This window comes from Zingiber officinale, chromosome 2B (genome assembly GCF_018446385.1).
Source record: "Zingiber officinale cultivar Zhangliang chromosome 2B, Zo_v1.1, whole genome shotgun sequence".
Classification (NCBI taxonomy): domain Eukaryota; kingdom Viridiplantae; phylum Streptophyta; class Magnoliopsida; order Zingiberales; family Zingiberaceae; genus Zingiber; species Zingiber officinale.
The window spans coordinates 104,368,118-104,378,975 of record NC_055989.1 but is presented as its reverse complement, the minus strand read 5'-3'; positions in this window follow the sequence as shown (position 1 = coordinate 104,378,975).

Here is a 10,858-nt window from a genome sequence, read left to right as displayed (position 1 = left end):
CTTATGTTCTTTTGTGTCATTGGCTTGGACGCTCAGTCCTATTTCTTCCATTTGAGTTCTATGCTGGGATCCTTGCCCATTCGAATAGTTCGTAGTTATGGTAAGGGTTGAGAACAGGTGAGAGAGTAAGCTCACTTATAATTTGGTCGAGCAGCATGAGAGTCTGGGACATAGACGTGAGAGCATGCTCACTTATAAGTCGGCCGAATGGTATGAGTCTAGGACATAGGCGTGAGAGCATGCTTGTTTATAACTCAGTTGTAAGGCATGAGAGTCTAGGATAGACGTGAGAGTAGACTTGCTTATAACTTGGCTGGTCGACACGAAAGTCTGGGACAAGCGCAAGAGTAGCCTCGCTTATAACTTGACAGGTCGGCACGAGAGTCTTGAATAGGTGTGAGGGCAGACTCGCTTATAACTCTGTCGAGCAAAACAAGAGTCTGGAACAAGCACGAGGGCAAGCTCGCTTATAACTCGGTCGAGTGACACGAGAGTTTGGAACAAGTGCGAGGGCAGACTTGCTTATAACTCGGTTGTACGACATGAGAGTCTAGGACTTGGGCGTGAGAATAGACTCGCTTATAACTCGGTCGAGCAGTACAAAAGTCTGGAACTTGGGAGTGAGAGTAAGCTTGCTTATAACTCAATCAGTCAACACGAGAGTCTGGAACTGGGGTGTGAGAGCAGACTCGCTTATAACTCAACCGATTGGATCGAGAATCTAGGACAGGTGCAAGAGCATTCTCGCTTATAACTTGGCGGAGAGACACGAGAGACTGGAACTTAGGCGTGAGAGCAAGCTCACTTATAACTCTGTCGATTGATATGAGAGTCTGGAATAGGTGCGAGAGCAGGCTTGCTTATAACTCGGTTGGTCAACACGAGAGTTTGGGACAAGCATGAGAGCAAGATCTCTTATAACTCAGCTGGTCGGCACAAGAGTCTAGAGGCACGGTGTATAACCCGAATGCATTGGAGAGTGGAGATACAGTGTATGACCTGAATGCCTTAGAACATAGGCACGAGAGCATGCTCTCTTATAACTCGGTTGGTCAACACCCGAGTTTGGAATAGGCATGAGAGCAAGCTTACTTATAACTCAGTCAGTAAGAATGAGAGTCTGGGATAAGCGTGAGAGCAAGCTCACTTATAACTTGGTCGGTTGGCACGAGAGTCTGAAGGTACGATGTATGATCCAAATGCCTTGGAGAATGGAGGCACAGTGTATGACCTAAATACCTTGGAACATAGGTGCGAGGGCATGCTCTCTTATAACTCGGTTAGTCGACACAAGAGTTTGGGCAAGTACAAGAGCAGACTCTCATATAACTCAGTTAGTCAACACAAGAGTCTGGGACAAACACGAGAGCAGGTTCACTTATAAGTCGACCGGTCGACACGAGAGTCTGGAGGCACGGTGTATGACCCGAATGCCTTGAAGAGTGGAAGCACAGTATATGACCTAAATTCCTTAGAACATGGGCACGAGGGCATGCTCATTTATAACTCAACTGGTCGGCATGAGAGTCTGGGACAGGCACAAGAGCAGACTCGCTTATAACTTGGCTAGTCGACACGAGAGTCTGGAGGCATAGTGTATAACTTGAATGCCTTGGAGAGTGGAGGCACAGTGTATGACCTGAATGCCTTGGAACATGAGTATGTGGGCAAACTCGCTTATAACTCGGGCAGTCAGTATGAGAGTCTGGGACAAGTGCGAGAGTAGGCTCACTTATAACTTGGTTGATCGACATGAGAGTCTGGGACAGACGCAAGAGCAGATTCACTTATAACTCGACCGGTCAGCATGAGAGTCTAGAGACATAGTGTATGAACCGAATGCCTTGGAGAGTGGAGACACAGTATATGACCTGAATGTCTTAGAACATGGGCGGGGAGGGTATGCTCGCTTATAACTCGGTTGGTCGCCATGAGAGTCTGGAGGCACAGTGTATGACCTGAATGCCTTAGAGAGTGGATGCACAGTATATGACTTGAATGCTATGGAATATGGGCGTGAAGGCATGCTCGCTTATAACTCGACTGGTCGACATGAGAGTTTGGGGCATAGACGTGAGATCATATTCTCTTATAATTTAGCCGAGTGACACAAGAGTCTGGGAGGCATAGTGTATGACTTGAATACCTTGGAGAGTTGAGGAGGCACCGTGAATGACCCGAATACCTTGGAGAACTGAGGCATGGTGTATGACTTGAATGTCTTAGAGAGCTGAGGAGACACGATATATGACCCGGATACCTTGGAGAGCTGAGGAGGCACGATGTATGACTCGAACGCCTTTGAGAACTAAGGAGGTATGACTATGACCCGAACGCCTTGGAGAACTAAGGAGGTATGACTATGACCCGAACGCCTTGGACTTTTTGTTGTGTTAAAGATAGAGATATATTTTAAATTGTAAAATATAAAATTCAAATTTCAGACTTATTTGTCGGGCTGGGAGACATGCCCTAATGAATCTAGAACAACCGACCATGCAACCATTTAGAGATATCGGCCGAGCGACCATTTGGAGATATTTGTCGGGCTGGGAGACATGCCCTAATGAATCTAGAACAACCGACCATGCAACCATTTAGAGATATCGGCCGAGCGACCATTTGGAGATATCGGCCAAGCGACCATTTGAAGATACCAGTCGAGCGACCATTTGAAGATATTAACCATCTACTTGATAAGTATAGGGATATAGTCTAAATTTAAACTATAAAATTCAAGTTTATACTTATTTTGAGATGACTTGAGCCGATACTCTCAAATTTCAAAGCAAGGCTGGATGAGGTACGACTTCGAATTTGAAGAGTAGTGGATCAACCAAGGATAGTGGTAGATCGGTCAGGAAGAGCGGCGAACTGGCTTTGAAAGTTGTATCATTGAAGTTGTTGATCGAATGTTTGGTCTGAGTGTTTGCCCATCTCTTCCTACTTGAAGGAGATCCTTGAGATAATGGCGTGGCTGATCCTTTATTTGCTTCTCATGATTCGGTTGTTTGACGAAACCTCTTGATAATGACACTTATGGATAGCATGATAAGGAGATTGATGGTAGTCACAAAAATATTTATGCCTTTTAGACAGTGACTGATCCACTTTCCACATGGCCATTTCTTTTCGGATTGGCAAAATATTAGAGCGGGAGTTTTTGGAGTGTTCTAGAGGTGGTAGTGCATGGTTTTCCACCGGCTTGACCGATCGGAGTTGAAACAGTCACCTCCTTCCAGGCGGTCTGAGTTTCCTTTATATTAATGTATTTAACCGTTTTCCTCAGTAGGTTGTTGAAGTCCTTTGGGGGATTTTTTATGAGGGCTTAGAAAAATTCTCTTTCTAAAAGGCCTTGAGAGAAAGCGCTTATTAATATCTCGGAAGTGGGGAATGGAACATCTAGTGTCACTTGGTTGAATCGCCTAATGTATGCTCACAAGGATCCTTTAGCCCTCTGCTTGAGCGTGAACAAATTCAGGCTAGTCTCTCGATACCTCCTGCTACTGGCAAAGTCGTGCAGGAAGGCTTTGCCAAAATCTTTAAAGTAGCAAATGGACTCAGCCGGGCGCGAGGAGCCACCTGAATCATCTTTGCGCCGAGTCAGAAAAGGTGGTAAGAAACACTCGACACTTAACGCCATCCGTATATTAATGAAGGATGGTTGCATTTTTCAAATTTAAGTAGATCTTTTAAGTTGGTCACTCCTCTATATTCTCCGATTGCCAAAGGGTAGAAGACTCGACAATCTGTCTTCCAAAATTTCTTGAGAGAATGACACATTTATTCGCTTAGGGGAAATACTGTGCATCGACGCTTTATTCTTTCAAAGGTCCCGAGCAGACATGTTTCTAGAAGATGATATTCAGGGCCTTTCTACTGGTCTCATATTGTCGAATGGGGTACGGAATAGTGTCCTATGATACATAAGAGGGGATGGCGGTACATGCGTCAAGCTGCTCAGCTGCGCAGGCGCTTGTACAAAGCCTACCGGAGGAGGAGGAATTGATTGGAACCCTATTGGGCCTTCTACTCGGGTCTCTCGTTCGGTGTGAAGGCTCGACATTAACACAATAGGGTTGTTTTGTAAAGGACATCCATCTACTGCCTATTGTTGCTGCACTAACTTCTACGCTCGGACAGTTATTAGTAGCTCCAATTCTTCTTGTGATAAGGTGACGACGATGAGTCGTCTAGCCTCTTCCATCTATGCATTTCAGATTCAGGCAAAGTTCCCATAGGCGACGCTGAATTTGATCCTATCTGAAAGTATGTAAGATAGTGCGTTGGCTAGGGGATGGCTTCGAGGTGGCTTGTATGTTGACAAGAAGAAAACTCTGAACTAGTAGAAGATGACTCTAAGAGATCTTGGAGCAAAGAGCCGCAAACCTGCGCACACCACAGATAGAGCCAACGGAAGCGTTAGAACAAGAACCAGCAAAGAGTTCCTTGGCGCAAGCACTCTGAGGCTCAAGTGTCGAGCGAAATGGAGAAGATGATGAACAATAGAACAATTGTGTAAATGCGCGATTATGCGAATGTGTATGCATTCATGCGCGTACCTAACGAATAGAGAGGATCCCCTTTTTTTTATCGCATCTCATGGCCTCAACATTAATGAAACAAATAGAAAATGTATGGTGTCAGAGTATACCATGATGGAGTATGTACAATAGTCTTCTTATAGGCGGAAGAATGCTCCATTACATGCATATGTTAGAGTAATGACATATTTCCTGGCAGGTTATTACGATTCTCTGACAATATTGTCTCCTACGTTGGGTTGACCAGCTGATGTCCGACTAGTACTGGGGTGGGGCGGATGTAAACTAAGGGTCATGCTCATGAGTGAAAAGCTGAGTCCTGAAGTCCAACCGATTCTAGGATCAGGCGGATGTAAGTTGAGAGTCTTGTATTTGGAGAAGTGGGGAGCTGAGCTCTTAAGGTCTAATCAACCTTTGAGCCGATCAAATTTATGCTGGGGATTCAACATCTGCTCGGACAATATGTTTGCTAGACTTTATATCGGGGGTTCATCTTGCACTCGGCCGTTATACTTGAGTATAGAGTCGGGTCTAGCCGAGCGATGCCTAGCATGCCCGATCAGTTCTTTGGTTCGATCAACCAGAGTACTCGGTAGTAACACTAGAATTATTTTGACATGACACTAATTGACCTGAGAGTTGACCCCTTCTTAACTTTGACAACTACATCAGTCAACTTTCTTGACGTCGAACCCCACTTCAGGGGTCCTACCTTACTTGCTGTATGACTCAATAAATCTAATAAGTATATTAATTCGATTATTTTTATTTAAAAATATAATTAATTAAATAAAATATATAATTAATTAAATAAAATCTAAATTTGATTAATATAGTTTTTAAATTTCACTTAATTCGATTAATTTGGTCAAAAATTGAATTAACTGATATTTAATAGGTTCGATTTATTCGATTTTTGTAAAAAAATTTAGTCGAATAGATTAGTTTAAAAAATTTCAATTTGTTTGTTTTCAATTTATTTGATTTGATCGATTCAGTTTTAACCGAATGTTCAATCTTATACCATTTTGAAATTAAAATTGTATAATGATTATTTATTTTGGAGAAAATTTCTAATTTTTTTTAGCGTTAGAATCGTACAATGAAGAAGAAACTCAAAGTAAATTACTTCTCCCACCCCTCCTTACATATTTTTCTCCCTAATCCCAACATAAAATTTAATTGTATTTACACTTATACCCTTTTATGCTTATACTTTCTTTTTTTAAGTGATTTTGTTTTTGTTTGTTAACAATTAAAAAACAAATATTTTTTTTTATTTTCACACCCCAACACACATTTTTTGAAACATTTTTTTGGCACATTGTTTGAAACATTTTTTTTGGCCGGCCTCAACATTTTTTTTATTGGTTTTGTTTATTTTTTAAAAAATAAAACCAATAAAAAAACAAAAAAACAAGTGAAATGCAAAGAGTATAACATATAATAAAAAAATTATTAAAAAAATAAAATTGATAAAAAAAAAAACTAGTTAACAAAAAAAAACAAAATCAATCAAATAAAAATAAATAAAACTAAAAAACAAAATTTAGATAAGGAAATAAAGAAAGATGGCATAACTGTAAATAATAAGATGGGACCGGAAAAAGGAATGCGTCAGAAAGTGGGAAAAGCAGCTCTCAACTACAAAAAAATTCTCAAGGAAGATTGAATTGAGCAAGCCATCACATCATGTAATTAGAGTTCGTTTTTTTTTTAAAGAAATGTTCGATTATATTTAGATCAATGATTGTTTTTTTGTCTTTTAAATTGAAACTCCGTTCCAAATATGAGAAGACATCTATATGGACCTGGCCCTTTAAGAAATGAGCTCCACCCTCATGGCAAATAGAACAAGGCCCATGACTCCATGAAATTAAGCGTGTCGGTGTCTCTTTTTCGTCAACGTCTCGTTTCCCTGGTTGACTTAACTTGTCACGAGTCTCCTTTCCCTAATTAAACTTGTGCAAGGAGTTTCTTTCCGTGTGCTAGTTTGTCCCTGCCCAGAACCATTGTAGCAAGATGATTAAATCTAAGTGTTCTGTAAATTCTCGAATTATATATAAAAAGAGATAAATTATAGAATTAATTTATATCCGTCGAATAATCATCAGAATTGACGCCTATGTTATTAGAGTAAAGCTACCCACTCTGTTGCTGCAAGAGATTAGTCAACTCGATATCAGAGACCTTGATTTGATAGGTCTCACGTCTTTCTTGAGTTGACAAGCTTTTTTGCCTTGCAATTTCTCTACACGTCTTCACTCAGTGCTGAGAAGATTCACGATTTCGACAATCATTTTTTTATTTCTTTCTCTTGATTGCTCTGCCGTTTCAACACGGTCCCTGTATTATGGGATGTCATCTTTATCACGGGGAATCGGAAAGCATGAGGCTGACATTATTCACCACAATTCAATGATTCTCCAAGATTTTCACATAGGGTAAAAATTGAAAGGCCTCTTTATTATAGGCAATTGATAAAAAATTACACTTAATGATACGGATGATCATGTTTGAGAGTCGAGACGACGGATATTAGGATATAGTATTTCTGTTGATCATTGGTAGACTTCTCGTCAGTGAAATCTACAACCAGAGCAACGTCAGTGCAAAGTCAGGGAGGGATTCCCCGCCGATGACCCTTCGACGCTCAAGTCAGCCATCGACGATGTAGAAGAAACGAGGAAGCAAAGTGGCAGAGTAACTATAGCTAAATTATGCATACCTCCGTTGAAGCTTGAGACCCTTTATATAGGGCTGGGGGAGGGCGTGCATGCTCCTCGATCCGTGCATACCTCTCAAAGTTTCTCCTAAAAAGACATGTCAGGAAAACGTCTCTGACACCATATCTCAATGACCCGAGCATATCTCTGACACGACAGTAGAAACTTCCGCCGTACGATCCTCTGCCTGACCATGGCGCCAACCACGCCGTCTATCGATGGTGCGGATTCCCAAAGGGATGTCACATGATCCTTAATTTGTCTGTTCTGGGGTCGAGCGGGAGGACCGCCCCGCCGTCCTGCTGTCTGATGTCTTCGAGCCGAGCGGAATGGCCGCTCGACCGTCTCTCCGCCGCTCGGGCTCCTTATCGCGACAAGCGAGAGGTCGTGCTTCAGGGTCATATGCTGGTTCCGAGACCTGATGTAAGTCCGAGCAAAATTGTCGTTCAGCTTCTGTTTTGTCACTACTTTAGTTCTCTGAGCGTCGGAAGCTCGGTGTGTGGGCGAGTTGTGATAATGTCGGATCAGACATTCTTCATTCCGATCGGGCAAGTGGGTTGCCCGATCAGATGATGGTAGGAGGCCCGTGACCACCATGACTTTGACCTTTAGCGTGACAGTGACCTTCTACAGAGTGGGGTTCTACCTTACCACCGGATCAACGGAGTTCTAAAAATTACACTTAACCATGTTAATTTTTAAAATGCATCAACACTAGTATAATGAACAACACTATTATTTTTTGAAATTCGGCATCTTTGCGGCAAAAAAAAAATGTCGAATTTCAAAAAATAATAATGTGCAATATCAATGGAAAAGGTAAATAATAAATAAGTTCGTTTTTAAAAAAATTGAAAATTAAATATGATCCGGTGATGACCCAGAAGAGACCACCTCCAAAGAAGTCCTCCAAGGAAGTTCAACGCTTTGGTAGACGTCAAAGTCAAGGGATGGTCAACCAAGAAACTAGCCGGTCAGACGACCCCTCGTCCCCGTCCGAGCAAAAGAGTTCGGAGGGGGTTGGCCAAGCTTAGGCAAGGGACTGCACGCCAAGCGGCACAGACATAGGCGCATGAGGTCAAAGAAGAGGCCAGTCAGACCAATCAAGGTGGAGTCCAGCGAGGCAAAAGACATTCACGCCGATCGGCCAAGGCATAGGCGCATGAGGCCAAAGAAGAGGCCGGTCGTCCCGATGAAGGGGAAGTCGGCCAGACGGCAACCGACAAATAAGACGGGGGATACATGGCAACATCCTTCTGGGAGTCAGTGCCACCGGTTAATGGTGCGCATGGATAGAATATCCTTTTGGGAGTCAGTTTCACCGACTTACGGCGAGGAAGGACAGATGATTGTACAGAAGAAGATCCCGCCGCCGTGGCAGAGATACGCTTGCCCCGTTATGGTAAGAGGTCAGGGATCCTTTCTCAATGTTAGCTTTTGGGGAAAGTTTGGGAATACGCATCCGTCCGGGAAGCGTGCAGTTTACTCGTCGAAGCCCTATATAAGGAGAAGAGCACCCCCCCCCCCCCCCGTCCCGTGCGGAGGTACGCACATACATCTTGGGGAGTCACTGTTCGCTACTTCTTCTTCTTTATTCTGTTTTCCTCACTTGCCGGTGTGTGACTTGATCGTCGGAGGGCCGTCGCCGGGAACCCCCTTCTGGCTTGGCACTAACGACTTGTGATTGCAGGAACGGAGGAGCACCAGCGAAGACGAAGGGTGAGCCACCTCAACGTTACTTCCCGGTTGCCATCTACTCAGCTTTAGGGCAGGATCAAATTGGCGTCGTTTGTGGGAATCTCAACCTGAACCCAGAAGCAGAAGATGGAGGACGTTGGACAATCAACAACCGTAACGCTGACGACGGAAGAATTGGAGAAGCTAATCCAGACTGGAGTGGCAAGGGCAATGGAGCAGCAGCAGCGAATGTTGGCCGATCGGCCGGCACAGGAGCCAACCGTCTCAGGATCCGGCCAACCTGGGGATCATGGTCACGGGGCTGAACCCGTAGCCGACCAGGAAATCCGCAAAAGATCGGGCCAGCACTAAACACGCTCATCCCTTTTCACCGAGCGTTGTTTAGGACGCCCTTGGAGGAAGGAGGTTGAGCCCGTCAAGACCGGGGCTCCTCGTCAGATGAGGCGCCCGAAAGGGATGCTAGGAAGGGAAAAGTGGCACGAGACAAGGACTCCCCTGAAAGGATCAACGATCAATTCTCAAGAGGAATTATGGAGGATCCCCTACCCCGACATTACACCCCATTGGCGATTGGAGAATATAATGGAAGCACCGATCTTGACGATTATTTGGCCAAGTTTGACAATGCGGCTACACTACACTAATACACCGATGGGGTTAAGTGCAGGGTCTTCTTAACAACCCTATCTCAGGCGGCCCGACTGGAGGAGATTCCAACCGAGCCAGAAAGAGCCATGCCCGGCAATTATCTATTCACACGGTGGGGTGCAGCAAGGAGAGGGCGGAAGGGCCAGAGATCAGTTTCGGCCCAAAGGACTTGGAGGGAGTAGAGGTCCCTCATGATGACGCACTAATCATTAAGGCGGTGATCGTCAACTACACCGTCCGCCGGACCTTCGTCGACACGGGAAGTTCGGTAAATATTATTTTTAAGCAAGCATTTGATTTGTTGCAAATTGATCGAGCCGAGCTCCCCCCCATGGCAACTCTGCTATACGGTTTCACCGACAATGAGGTATTACCGATCGGGCAAGCAAGGTTAGTCATCTCGCTCGGAGAAGAGCCATTGGTTAGGACGCGCACCACGAACTTCATTGTGGTGGATGCGCCCTCGGCGTACAACATAATCTTGGGCCGACTGCCCCTCAATGAGTTTCGGGCCGTAGTGTCAACATATTGCCAAAAGATCAAATTCCCTGTGGGGAACCTGGTGGGCGAGGTTCGAGGAGACCAGGTGACGGCCCGGCATTGTTACGTTGAAATGGTCAAGTCAGAAGCTAAACTGGCCAGCAAATGTCTCCGGTTGGAGGTGAACACCATCAGAGAGAAGCCTCCCACGCTGGTGTATGACAACAAGGAGGAGGTGCAAATACACCCGAGCCGGCCGGAGGCTAATACTTTTATAACGTCCGATCTGCCGGACCAACAAAAGGAGGAGCTGATCGCCTGCCTTCGAAGGAACCACGATGTGTTCGCTTGGTCGACGCATGAGTTGCCCGGAGTCGATCCGAGCGTGGCATAGCATGAGTTGCACGTCCGGCCGACCGCTCGACCAATCAAGCAGAGGAAGCAAGATTTCAGTACCGAGCAAGATTTAATCATCCGGTCTGAGGTCGACAAGCTCCTGGAGGCCGGGCACATCAGGGAAATTCAATTTCCAACTTGGCTCGCCAACGTGGTATTGGTCTTCAAGCCAGGTAATAAATGGCGAGTGTGCATTGATTTCAGGGATTTGAACAAGGCGTGCCCCAAGGATTCCTACCCATTACCGCGGATCGACCAGATGGTGGACTTGACGACCGAGTTCGAGCTGATATGCATGCTTGACGCTTATCAGGGCTACCACCAGGTGCCCCTCGCGCGTGAAGATCAGGAAAAAGTTAGGTTCGT